At 44.5% G+C, this 14,340-nt stretch overlaps 1 pseudogene; it reads right to left on the bottom strand.

The window, feature by feature from the left end:
* Window positions 1-252: 252 nt before the first annotated feature.
* LOC136319262 (small ribosomal subunit protein bS6m-like) lies at window positions 253-14,073 on the bottom strand (annotated as a pseudogene).
* Between the last annotated feature and the right edge of the window lie 267 nt (window positions 14,074-14,340).

Genomic DNA, 14,340 nt, shown 5'->3' with positions numbered 1-14,340 from the left:
TCTTTCTCTGGCACTGTAAAGGAAAAAAAAAAAGAATGACTTTCTGGTACCCCACAGATTACAGAGTGGCTCCAAGCAAGCCATTGCCCCACCTGCCACAGCAAAGTGGGGAGATCTAGAGCTAAAAATACCTAGAAAACTCAAATGGCACCTGTAATACACTTTTATGTAAAGGTCAGGCTTGTAAATGATTAATTCATGATGCTCATGAGTGAGAGAATGAAATAATTGGCTAAAATCTGGTGAATCTTCTCATTTCCTCTTCTTTGTGGAATAGTATTTCTTCAAGTGGGTGGGGACAACCCCTTCACACTCCTTTCCTTCCTGGGTCACAGGGCGTTTTACAGTAGTAGGTCTAATTATATCAATGTCTCAAGACAAGTGCTCCATTATGCTTTCAACAGCTGTTGCTGGTGCCTAAAATCCCACCAAGAAATACCATCCTCTAATGTGCCCAGACTGTAGGCAGAGATCTTATACAGGAGCATGCATTCTCCCAGGGTTTCCAAGTCCCTCTGTGTTGCCCTCTGTCCATCAGGGCTTCTGTCATCCGTTTCAGAGCAGCAGCAGTCTCTGGAGCTGCATGGGTTTTAGGATCAAGATCAGCTCCAGTGGGGCTGCCCAAACCCAGGACTGCAGTGCTGCTCTGGGGATGGGGATGCTGGAGAGGGAGAGACCGGCTGAGGGGTCAGCCAGAAGGCGGCTAGGCAGCGAAAGCCCCCTGCCAGTCTTGACATTTTTCTGCAAGGGGCTACCTGCTGGATGAAGTTCGGGACATTGTTTTGAAGTCAAATTTTGCTTCTTTTTTGTATTAAAAAAATGCTGCTTATATATAAAATAAAATGAGGATAGTTGGGTGTAGTTCCACCTGTTTAGTTTTCTTTTTGTTGCCTTAGGTTTTGGTGTTGAATTCAAAAAAGCCTTGCCAAGACCAATGTCAAGGAGCTCACTCCTTATGTTTTCTTCTATGAGTTTTACACTTGCAGGTCTTACATTCAAGTCTCCACTCCATTGTGAGTTGATTTGCATGTGTGCTGTAAGAGGTTCATTCCTTTGCATGTGGATATCCAGCTTCCCCAATACCATTTATTAAAGAGACTATTCTTTCCCCATTAGGTACTCTCTGGGCTTTTGTCATAAATTAATTGAACCATATACATATATGCATGGGCTCATTTCTGGGTTCTTTATTCTGTTCCATGGATCTATGTCTGTTTTTATGCCAGTACCATAATCTTTTGAGTACTAGGGCTTTGCAATATCGTTTGAAATCCAGAAGTGTGATGGCTTCACTTTATTCTTCTTTCTCAAGATTGCTTTGGCTATTCAGGGTCTTTTATGATGTCATACAAATTTTAGGATTGTGCTTTCTATTTCTATGAAAAATGCCATTGGAATTCTACACTTGATCTTAGCCAAAAGGCCGAGAAGCGATGCCATTGGAATTCTGACAGAGATTGTATTGAATCTGTAGATCACTTTGAATTGTAAGGCTATTTGGGTAACACCCTTGGCTTTTCCTCCACAGGAGGCAAAATTACTCTTTCAGAATTTCCATACTTTCCCTATATCCTCTAAATGGCATCTGCCTACCTGCATACCTGCTTTTCACCTCCTCCCCACCATGTTGTGGAGGGCCTATCTCCACTGGGGGAGGCCTGTGAGTGCGAAGAAGTCGTTCTAGTCTTGGATGTATAGGCACATCTGACTCAGGGCTACTCACTCAGCAAGGCCACTTTACAACAGGCCTGGTCCATTTGACTCCAGCTCCAGCAGTAATACAGAGGGTAGGTACTTCGACCCCTATCAGCCTGACATTTTTGCCAATCTCTCAGGGGGAGAACATAGACTGTTACTTATCTACTTCCTAAAACTTCAAAATAATCAATACCAAGGGAGTAAGACAGAGACAAGAGCAGAAAATGGGCCAAGAATGTTGATAGCAGGTAAAATCCAGATTAAAAGAAACAAGATGCCCAGAGTGAATCGGCTTGGGCATTTGCCAAAGGCGCCCCTTGCACAAGACACTGTACTTCGCTCTGCTGGGAAGTGGTCGTAGTGTGTTGATTTGGATAGAACAAGACAGCTTATTATCTGCCTAGAAGTTGCCACAACCAGGTGCCAATGGACAGTGTCTAAGATGAGAACGATATCTTCTAGGGTTGTGCAGTTCCGGAACTTACGTCCACTCCGAGCCAGTAAATACTGCAGCCTTGCACCACACCAAAGGCAAAGGGGACAGCCACACGCCAAGTCCCTTCTTCCCTCACTCAGTAGAAGCAGCCACCGTGTAAAAATCAGCTTCTCAAAGGCTGCCAACTGGATTGGTCGTGCCCTGACTGCCACTCATTTTGGGCTCAGGGAAACACATTAATTATATCTCTCTGAAGATGTCCAAGTTCCTCATGGACCAGCCTCTAACATTATCCAATTTTAGGTTTCTGATACTAGATGCTTCTCAGAACTACCAAGCACCTGATCCTACAACTCGTTATTGCTAAATGCCGGTCACCCAATCCCAATACAATTCACAGACGGCTCCCGTGACCCAGCCGTGGATCAGTATCCTGTACGATCACCATGTCAACACTCCCACCCTGCAACAGCCCAGCAGAGCGGGCTCAGAAAGCTGTTGAATGAATGGATAAGTGAATAACTTCCCTCTTTCTGTAGAGAGTATAGCTTCCTCCCTGCATTAATTTTGCCTAAAATTTATTTTTCATGTATGATCTTTGTGACTTTTTCCATATGCATACCAGTACTGTTACTGTCTTGGTATTCTTTAAACCGAAGCATTTTTTTCTCCCTTAAATGTTTTGAGCAAAAATCTAGTTTAATGTGATGCTTCGTATCCTAAAAAAAATAAAGACAAAACAGCATCTCAGTATCTTTATGCTATAGTCAAATGTTCAAACCTCACGCCACTGAAAACCATGTCATGTACTAACTGTAGTGCAGATATCACATTTCGGGAAGCACTGCCCCAGGCCCTGGGGTCCGCCATGACCTGCATTGAGATTCAACCAGATCCCTGGTGCCGGCTGAAGAACGTGCCTGACCCCGACTTGTAGGCCCTGTCGGAGGCAGTGCCGATGTGACACTTGTTAGCAACAGGACAGGAGAGCTGTCTGGAAGAACCAGGACAGGTAGACCACAGGCTCACAGGCTGTCAACCCTGTCAAATGAAGACAGAACCCGACTGCCAGCCAGAGGAAATGAATCAGAATACGTACTCAGAGTCATTTGTCCAGAGGAGAAGGGGGAAGCAAATTTTAGTTTTCCTTTTGCAGGAAATGCTTAGGTGAGCCTGGGCCCGGCTGAGCAGGCAAGCACCTGCCAGGCCCCTGCCTAGAAACCTGGATAATTCCATGCTCCACACTTCCCCACAAAGTCCTCTTGGCACCAGTTGTCAGGGCTGTCCAATGGCTCATTGAGAAAGCTTCTGCTCAGCCTTCTAGCAGAAGTCACTGCTTTCCTCCATCTACCTGGTTGTCAGGGAGCAGGTGTCCCTGGGTGGTGTGCCCCCAGGTGTGGTAGAGAGCTGCCAGGAGAGGCAGCTGAGAAGGACTTGCTTAGAGAAGCCACGGAGGTTGCTCTGGGTCCAGGAGCAGGGTGGAGGATGCCTCCACCCTCTCGGTCCTCATGCTGGGTGCCTTGGAAGAATCTTAGTCCACAAAGAATCAAAAAACAAGAAGAAAATGATTAATGATTGAGCATCTGCAATGTGCCAGGCATTGTGCTGGCTATGTTAAGGCTAGATACTTCAGGTCCATCTTTTACAAAATTTTAGACTAAGCCATTTAGTTTTAAATAGTCAAATGATATAAGCACTCATTCTGCAGTTCGCTAGAAGGCCAGGGCGTTTCTGACATTTCTAAGAGTTCCCAAAGGCTGCTTGTCACCTCTACCCCTGAGCTGCTTTCTGAGCTGAAGTCTGCTCACATTGGCTGCTTCAAAACCACATCTCCATGATGCCACCTGCGTTTTGAGACCACTTTGCACATTGCCACACACAGCTCACCACTAGAATGAACATGAGGACTCCCACCCCTTGAAGTCCCAATGCACAGCAAACTCAAGGTCATTGTGCTGAATGCATTGACCAAAGTTTAAAAACCACACTGCAACTAGACAGCCGTAGTCACTGCTTCTAGGGCATATCAGCCCTGTTGTCACCATGGCCCATACCTGCTGACCTCAGGCCATGATGTGGGACCCATTCATCCACCCAGGCAAGAATCTGCCTTTTAAAATCCTCTCGTTACAATTCCAACCCTGTCTTCCTTCTCTGGGCCCCACAAGAGGTGAAAACTTTGAAAAGCAAGTCACTGGAGACATACCTATCCATGATGAAGACAGTCCTGTGATTATTAAACAGAAGGTTTGACCAAAGTCTATGCATTTGAAATCCACCATTTGTCTTTACCTCTGAGTGACTTATACATTGACTGACTGACTGATTGACTAATTGATTTGTCAGATCTCACATAATGTCTCCCGAGCACCAGATACTGTGCTGTCCACATATGAGCTCACTGTAGACAATCCTTATAACAACCATATGAGATAGCATCCACTCTTATCCCCATTTGACAGAGGTGGGCACTGAGGCAGAGACCCTGGGTACCTCGCCTAAAGAAACACAGCCAGCAAGTAGCATGGCAGGGTTTACCCCGGGTCATCTGGTTCTGTAGTCCAGGCTCTTCACTACTGGACCACACTTGCCTACAGTGGTCCCCTTCCCCCCGGAGGGAGAGCCAGTCCCAAAGGCAAGTCTCTGCTCACACAGCAGGGCCTTAGAGAAGAAACACTGTCAGAGATGTCCGTCCTCCCACCATCAAGGGTTCAGAAATATCGTGGTCTAGACAGGAGAGCCCCTCCTCCGATTACATTGTCTAAAGAGTCTTTGAAACAGGACAGCTAGCTGTTATGTTCTTTCCATTTTACAAATGGGAAGACGAAGGTTCAGTAAGGAGTGGAGCTTGGATTAGGCCCCAAGCCTGTCTCACTATAAGAAAATCTGCTCTTTCCAATACGCGGAGTACTTTATCTAAATAGTGCTACCAAAGATAATTTTAAAAATGGGCTTCATTTTAAACCTTTTATCTATAGTTCTAAGGCTTGAAGAGTTCAGCAGGAGAAAAGCTGGATTTCAAAGGTAAGCTTCCTGCAAAGACCAGCAGTATAAATTAGTGTGGTTGGTGCCACATGTGAGAGAAAAGAGCAATTTGCTGCAGTTCTAACTGCAAATGCAAACCTTTGGGCTGGGAGCATTCCTATGCAGCCTCCTTAATGTGTGTCCTGCCTCCAGGTTCTGTTGCCCCTTGATCACTCATTTGCTCACAGTCAGAGAGGATCTCTCTCAAGTACATCTTCTTCTCCAGATATGATGATTGTAATAATAACAGCACCACCACAGTCTCATTCATTCGATAGATATTTATTTAGGTGCTCACTAGGGGAGAGGACTCTAGCATCAGGATCACCGATGTGAATCCTGGCACCATCACTTATTAGTTCTGTGACCATAAGCAAGTTATTTGCCCTCTCTGAGCCTCAGTTCTTTGTTGTATGGACAGAACAGAATTACATTTGTAATATTTAGAGCAGTGCCTGGTACTCAGGTAGGAGCTCAATGAATGTTGGTCGTTATAGTTTTTATTTGATAGGCACCAGTGACACAGAGTAAGAGGTAAGGGTAGTGTGGCTGCAACTCAAGTTAAACCATTGTAACTGAGATGGAAGAGCATCTTTCCATTGGCTTTCACATTGTTAGGCAAACGTTACGTGGGAGTGGAGATGTACTGAGCACAGTGTGCTTCCAAATCAGAGAGAGGCCGGGAAAGCAACTCTGATGCTGACTGCATGTGCCTCAGCATTCGTTCTGCCTGAACATGAAGCATCCGTGGTGTGGGTGTGGGCAGCCGTGACAGCAGGTCAGACTGGCTCAGGGGGCAGGGCTTTCCGAGTGCCACAGAGACTGGCTGAGCTAAAACTTAACATAACTAATGTATCATCTTTTAAATATACACACTTTCCCCATCATTCCAGCCACATGCTGGCCTTAGGTTGAATTTAAAAGGAAAGAAAAGGAATACCTAGATGCTGGAAACAAAATGGAAGTCAAGACAAGAGTATTGAATAAGAGCTAACTGGTTCACAGTGTGACCAGTCTATATACAGGTTATATGAGCCAGGGATTGGGAGTTTTACAAACACACCATGGCAGGAGGCTTTGCTTGGAAGAAAGAGAGAGAAAGAGGGGGAGAGAGAGAGAGAGAGAGAGAGAGAGAGAGAGAGAGGGAGAGAATGAACTCTAATAGAGCCCCTTGCAGAAAGCTGGGAGCCTTGAATGCCAGTCCATCCATAAAAAGGAGATGAAACTTCATTCTCCAGCTCAAGGAAGTGCTGCATAACTGTGAGTGAGAAAACAAAGTCCCCATCATACAAATACAGAGCCTGAAGCACATATAGCAGGTGATCTGAATTTATATTTTTATCATAACTCAGAAAACCCCAAATAGGAAATAAAGACAAAATTTCTTTTGAAATTACTGTGATCACAAGGCTCTTAGAAGATACAAATTCAGAGCCACCCTGTAAAGATACTTCTGGGACACCTGGCCTCTCATTAACAAAAAAAAAAAAAAAAAAAAAGAGAGAGAGAGAGAGAGAGAGAAAGAAAAATAAAGCATCAATACTTGAACATGATTCCTATCTAAAATTATAAATTAAAAAAAGTTATCATGACAGAATTCAGCAAGTAATTAAAAGGAGAATTAGCACTCACACAAAATGGAAAAAAGAAAGCAACCTGAAAGGAATATTTAAAATAAGAATATGTAAAATAATTAGAGACAAAAGATAAAACAAAAATCATATAAAAAAGAATGAACAAAAGAATATGCATAGTGTAAAAATAATCAAATAAAACTTTGAGGAATAAAAATATAGTCATTAGGCCCTGGCTGGTTGGCTCAGCAGCAGAGCGTTGGCCTGGCGTGTGGATGTCCCAGGTTTGATTCCCAGTCAGGGCAAGGAGAGGCGCCCAGGAGAGGCGCCCATCTGCTTCTCCACCCCACCACTTCTCTCTCTCTCTCTCTCTCTCTCTCTCTTTTCTCCTCCCCTCCTGCAGTCATGGTTCGATTGAAGGAGTTGGCCCCAGGCACTGAGGATGGCTTCATGGCCTCTGCCTCAGGCACTAAAAAATGGCTCCAATTGCAGCAGAATAGGGGCCCCAGATTGGCAAAACATCATCCCCTAGTGGGCTTGCTGGGTGGATCCCAGTTGGAGTGCATGCGGGAGTCTGTCTCTGCCTCCCCTCCTTTCACTAAAAAAAAAAAAAAAAAAAAAATTTTAAATAAAAATACATATATATGTCATTAAAATTGAAATCAGTATGGTGGATTTAAATAGAAGATTAGATATTGCTGAAAAGAGAATAAGTAAGCTGAAAGATACACCTAAGGAAAAAAAAGTAGATTGTGTCAAAGAGAAATAAAATTGTGAGATATTTTTACAAGAGAACATAAGAAGAAGGTGCAAGGATACATCTAATAGAAATTTAAGAAAGAAGGAATATGCAGATTTCAGAAGCAGAGAATAGAAAGGATGGGGAAGAGACAATATTTGAAGAGATAAAGACTGATGTTTTTTTCTGAATTGAACAAAGAGGGCTCAAAATGGAACACTGAGTCCTGAGAAGAATAAATAAAGAACAACCCATACATTGGCACATCATGGCAAATTTCTAAACATCAAAGATAAAAAGAAAACATTAAAAGCAATGAGAGAAAAGGATTTTACCCTACAAAAGAATTATACGTAATTAGAATGACAGCAGAGTTGTTTTTTTGTTTGTTTGGTTTGTTTGTTTTTACAGAGACAGAGAGAGAGTCAGAAAGAGGGATAGATAGGGACAGATAGACAGACAGACAGGAACGAAGAGAAATGAGAAGCATCAATCATCAGTTTTTTGTTGCAACACCTTAGTTGTTCATTGATTGCTTTCTCATACGTGCCTTGACCATGGGCCTTCAGCAGACCAGGTAACCCCTTGCTCGGGCCAGCAACCTTGGGTTCAAGCTGTGAGCTTTGCTCAAACCAGATGAGCTTGCGCTCAAGCTGGCGACCTTGGGGTCTTGAACCTGGGTCCTCCGCATCCCAGTCCGACGCTCTATCCACTGCACCACCTCCTGGTCAGGCAGCAGAGCTCTTATAAACAATAAAGACCAGACAACTGTGGAATGTATCTTTCAAAATTCTTAAGTAAACAACAGCTGGCACAGAATTCAGTACCAGCCCTCTGACAATCAAGAACAGTGGTAAAACTGCATTGGTTAGTATCCTAGGGCAATTAGGTCCAAGGATTAGGTCCAAGCCTCGCCCTCATGGAGCAGCAGCTTAAATGGACCCTGAAAATCAGAGCATAAGCCAGTGTTTATGGACCTAGAATTTCCCAAAAGAAAATAAAAGCATCTTTTTTCTTCCTAGAAAAAGAAAAGCATGGCAGATAAGTTTGGAGTTGATTTTAGCCTCCTTATCTATTCTGACCTCTGAGAACAAGTCCCTTCTCAGAGACAGGCTGGGTGTACATTATAGGCAAGTGATTAAACTGGCCTGAGAGGACCTGACAGAAGACACACATCTTTGTTGGGATGGGTCAGGAGAACACTGAAATTGTCACAGTTCTCAGAGATCATACAAGATCCTGAATGAAACAGGTAAGGTCATAGTCATTATAAAGAGCAGGTATGCCCGAAAGGAGGGAAGTGGGTACTATGCCCAACCAGAGAGGAGGCACCTAACTCCTCATTGGCCACCGTTCAGACTTAGCTTGGAAGTCTGGGTCTCTTACCTACATGTCTTGTCATCCCAAGATGACCTTCCACTACTATCCAAAATGACAAGGTATCTGATCTTCCACTACTCCTGCCCTCAAAATGGTTGGACTGATGACTAACATTTGAAAATAAGATCATATGCTGATAAGTACCCATTTAATAAATATTGGCTGGTTGTTGGTTGATGAGTTAGCCAGTTGACGAAACAGAAGCAATTCATATGCCTTTATATCTTGGCATCCTCACTGTGCTAATCCACTGCTGATAGATTATAGCATCAGATTGCACACAGGAGAAATCTTCTCCATCGTACAAGCCATGTGTCCTAACCTCTAGGTCGTACCAACTTTCATTAAAGCAGTACAGTCTGGTATAGAAGTTCAGACGCTATCTTTGGAGCTAGGTGTTCTGAGGTCTAATTCTGATTCTACCACAAGCTCTGTGACCTTGGGAAAGATATTTAACCTCTTTGTCCCTCAATACCAAACTATGGGAGTTCAATTAAGACATCGCTCATAGAGTACTTGACGGGATTTAATGAAGCAATGTGTGTAAAATTGAAACATGCCCAATACATGGGACACATTTAATGTCAGTTAACATGGGTTGCTATTATTTTTATTAACACTGAAATCAGAACAAGGAAGAAACATCTGCTATTCAACTCACATATAGTTGCAGGTAAAAGAAGGGCATCTCAATGAAATCTGGAGGAGTTTATAAAATCTTCCAATTTTCTATAATCCTACACTGACACAAAATACTGAGGAACCCCTGGGACTAGACATCAGGTCTCTCGATTCTCTCTCCACCACTCATTGTATTGACTCTGTCACTGGTCCAGTCCAAGTCTCCTGGCTCAAAACCAGCACTTTCATCACTCTATTATTATCATTACAACAAATGCTACTATTAACACTTACACTACAACCATTATTGTAGCTATTGCTGGAATCATAACTAATCCTGCAGCTGGACTATCCTCACAGCCTCACTACCAGAAACCATTTATGCACTGACTTAATGCCAGACATCTAAATTATTATCTCTAATTATTACAGAGGTAATACTTTATCTCTTCAAGAATTGTATTTATCGCCTCATTTGACAGATGAAGAGATTGTTAAATACCTTGCTCTCCACTGAAAACCAGGGAGCCAAAGGGTCAGGGTTTGAACCTGGATTCCCCTAAGCTCCTGAGACCATGCCTTTGCCACTCCACCCATCTGCCTCTCTGCCTGAAAGGTATTTGAACACAAAAGGGCAGATTTGGCCCAGAGTTATACAGCTGTTTCTCTCAGCCTGCAAAACAGATCATTCCCAATTGCTCAGTCCAACGGTGCCAATTTGTCAAAATGCCAGTGGCGTTTTAATGATTTAGAAAGAGCACGGGCTGACAGCTTTTCCACACCCAGCAGATCCTCTGTTCCAAGAACCATTACTGCTTCAACCAGAGCATGCCCACTGGCTGGCAAGGTTTGCAGCGAGTGACAAGTTTGTGGACATCCCTGTGGACCAAAGGCAAGGATAAACTCTGTCATACTCAGGAAGGAAGAGAATTTTAAAAAAATAGTGACCAAAATAAAACCACCAGGGGGCCCCACATCTGGCAGTGTCTGGCCTGAAGATTAGTTTGAGATAAGGCCTGGCTTCCTTCTCGTATTCGGAGAATTTCGACACCTCAGCTTTCTAGCTCTGGCGCCAGCATCAGCGTCCCAGCTCTGGCACAATTACTTTGATAAAGCGTATCCCTCGTTGACGGCCTCACCAGAGTCTAATCGACGGGAACACAGAGCAGTCAAGGGGGGAAGAGAACTGTGCCCTGTGGAGGCCACGATAAATGGGGTGGGCTCACAGCGCAGGGTGAGAAACGGGAGAGTGATGGGAGCCATTCTTTTAGAACCTGCCGACCGTGCTTCAGAAACGGTGCAGAAAAAATGACCCAGTGTCTGCACACCAACCAGAAGCCACCTTCCTGAGAGCAGGAAGCAGGAGCCCACGCTCGTGCCTCAGTGTGGCATTTCTGCGGCCATTCATCACCCGGGCTGGGGGAGTCACAGGCCCTGGAAGCTTCTGCTGGTCTCAAAGGTCAGATGTGCTTTGAATTCTAAGTTATCACAGCTCATTCAAATTCTTGTTCCAAAAATCAATAAACCTTATCAGGAGCTGGTTTTCTTTTTTTCTTTTTTCTTTCTTTTTTTTTTTTTTTTTTTTTTGTATTTTTCTGAAGCTGGAAACGGAGAGAGACAATCAGACAGGCTCCCGCATGCGCCCGACCGGGATCCACCCGGCACGCCCACCAGGGGCCATGCTCTGCCCACCAGGGGGCGATGCTCTGCCCCTCCGGGGCGTCGCTCTGCCACGACCAGAGCCACTCTAGCACCTGGGGCAGAGGCCAAGGAGCCATCCCCAGCGCCCGGGCCATCTTTGCTCCAATGGAGCCTTGGCTGCGGGAGGGGAAGAGAGAGACAGAGAGGAAGGGGGGGGTGGAGAAGCAAATGGGCGCTTCTCCTATGTGCCCTGGCCGGGAATTGAACCCGGGTCCCCCGCACGCCAGGCCGACGCTCTACCGCTGAGCCAACCGGCCAGGGCCAGGAGCTGGTTTTCTAAGGCAGGCTCAGGCATCTAAGCATAGAAGGGGGCAAGAGAGAATTCTGAGAAGCTCTAGGGAGAGAGATCATGACGAGAGGATGGGAGTGGTAAACTCCTGGTAAAGGGAGTTGCCTAAGTCAGGTGTTGGCAGCCTACATGGTGATGGTGATGGTGACAGCAATGGTGATGATGATGGTGACAGCGATGGTGATGGTGATGATGACAATAACAGCAGCTACCAGTCACAGGCATTTCTTCTCTGCCACGCCCAGGCTAAGAACCTCTCTGCATGTGACAGGAATTATATCTGTACAGGTGTCATATGTTTTCTCTTACCTGCTGTCCTCCCTCTGGCCTCCCTCCCACATTCTTTGTTTTCAGCAACTGCCAGAAGCTGGGAGAGAGGCAGGGGACATCCTCTCTCAGAGGCCCCAGAAGGAGCCGTCCCTGCTGACTGCTGACCACTGGTCTCCTGAACTGGGAGAAAATACACTTGTGTTGGTGTAAGCCTCCCAATTTGTGGTGATCTGTTACAACATCTGTAGGAAACTACCTAATAGTGGGTGGAGAAACAACCCCTCCCCCCACGATAGTGTGTTAATTGCACGTTGCAGAACAGAAGAACAAGGATGGGAGATATTGTCGGGTTCTTCCTTGAAAAATACAATCTGTTACTACTGTCCGTATCTCAAAACAGAAAGAGCCTCAGTAGCTATCAGCTTGGTTCCCTCCTGCGTTAGTAATTCATATCTTCCATTTCTATTTAGGATCCTGTGTGTGTGTGTGTGTGTGTGTGTGTGTGTGTGTGTGTGTGTGTGTATGCATGTGAGGGTGCGTGTGTTTCTTCCTGCAAGTCTTTCAATATCCTCTCTAGAAGGTGTTGGAGTGTGAACAAATCAACATTTTCCCCTGGGTTAGGGCTACAGCTTATACTTCAACTTGCAAGTTTCACCGTTCTTTCTGTGAAACTAAATTCCAAAAAAAAATTTTTTTTCTCAGCAGGATGTAAAGACTGAACTAAAGCTCTGACAATTTCTGAGCTCCTGCTGTGGCTAGGTCAAGGAACCATATTAATCACCAAGGTGTTTAATTATGCTGTTGCCTCTTCCACCCCCAGGCACCAAGGCCAGACCATCCCAGCGCTAGAAGGAGACCAAGGCATTGGGCACATGTGTCCCAAACACTGGAAAGAGACACCCACATACAAGTCTCTGGTGCCTTCTGAGCATGCCCCGGAAGTTGCTCTTCTCCGGATGCTCACCAGGAAGCTGAGTTTTAAGGCTGGAAGCTTAAAGACATTGAGTCCCTGACATCTCATTACCAAGTGAGACAGTGGATGTGGACACACTCTAAAAAATGCAACACAGATAAGACAGTAGAGCTCATCAAGGGTGGTTAGAGTTAGAGCAGGAGAATCTTCCAGTCCAACTCTTAACAAATCTACCACGCCCCTCCAACTAACAGGAAACTCATTACCATAGGAACTTGTTAGAGATTCAGCCACCAGTGGTGAGGAAGCGTGCTATCTGTCCAAATAATTTAGAGTCAGGCAGAGGAAGGGAGGGAGGAGAAAGTCATCCATGAGATTAAAAAAAAAAAGTTCCAAGCCTTTGTCATGCCTGGATACAAGAATTAAATACACTACCTGCGTGATGAGAAGTCCAAGTTGAGACTCCTAAAATAACATGAGTCCAAGATGATTGAAACTGCAGGATTCAGGTAGAGATAAATGTAAAACCACCCTGAAGGAACATTTGCACAATACGATGATTATAATTCTCTTTCCAAATCGACGCAAAAGGAAATGAGAATAAATCCTGATGAAATGGAGTTTACTGGGGGCGGGGGGGGGGGGTTACAAAATGCATGAGCCAATGAACTATCATGGTAATGGGAAAATTATCCACCTTCCCTTCAAAGCTAGAATAAATATGATCGATCTAAAAGAGCTATATGTATACTTAAAGAGAATAAAAAAATAAGAAATAGAAATACTAATAAATGGGAGACTGAAAGAGTGTTTAAAAAGTAGCAACAAATAAAACTTCAGGAAATTAAAACATAGCCACTGGGAAACAAAAACAAAAACAACTCAGTGGTTAGCCTAAAGTCAAATTAGATACAGCTAAAAGGACAATGAATAAATTGGAAAAATTATCCAGAATGCAACAAAAGAGATAGGGAAAAAATAAGAAGTAGAAGTTAGAGACGTTGAGGATAAATGAGATGGCCCCAAATACATCTTGAGTCTTTAAGTGGCTAATCAAAGAGCCTCAAAAATGAGCCACTCATCGTTCCCGGAACACATGTGCTTTCTCTCCCACCTGCACTTTTGTGCATCCTGCTACTGCTGCCTGAAACAGTGTGTTCCCCATGCACATGCACTCCCATCCTGTTAGCTTCGGTACCTTTCCTGATTCTTCAAGTCTGGCTTAGATGTTCCTTCTCTGAGCTCTCCTAAGAACAGTGCAATTCCTCTCACGCTGTCCCCCTTGAAGTCCAGAACTGGGTCCTTCTCACTGTTGAGCTTCCAGCATATACAAAGCAAATGGATAATGAAAGAAGAAACAGTGAGTGACATTTTCAGTGTGTCCATACACTCCTAGGGGACGGAACCCTGACTCTCAAAAGCCCTCATGGCGGTTATATTATATATCCATACTTGTGGTGAAGACGGGCGACTCACTCTGCTCCCAGCACTTGTTAAAAATATCCCTTATCCAGATTCGATTTATATGCACCGATCAATCTTCTCATCTTAATGCGCTTTCCAAGTAGCTGTCTTAAACGGGAACAGAAATGTGTTGGCCGGCTGATGCCTTCTTAGCCTATCGGCAGATAGATTGCACAGGGTAAATGAGTACTTTGGCCCTCTGCTTCTCTAAGTAATCTTATATAAATTTGG

This window comes from Saccopteryx bilineata, chromosome 1, assembly GCF_036850765.1.
Source record: "Saccopteryx bilineata isolate mSacBil1 chromosome 1, mSacBil1_pri_phased_curated, whole genome shotgun sequence".
In the NCBI taxonomy this organism is placed as follows: Eukaryota; Metazoa; Chordata; class Mammalia; order Chiroptera; family Emballonuridae; genus Saccopteryx; species Saccopteryx bilineata.
This window is presented reverse-complemented; position numbering and strand designations above follow the sequence as displayed.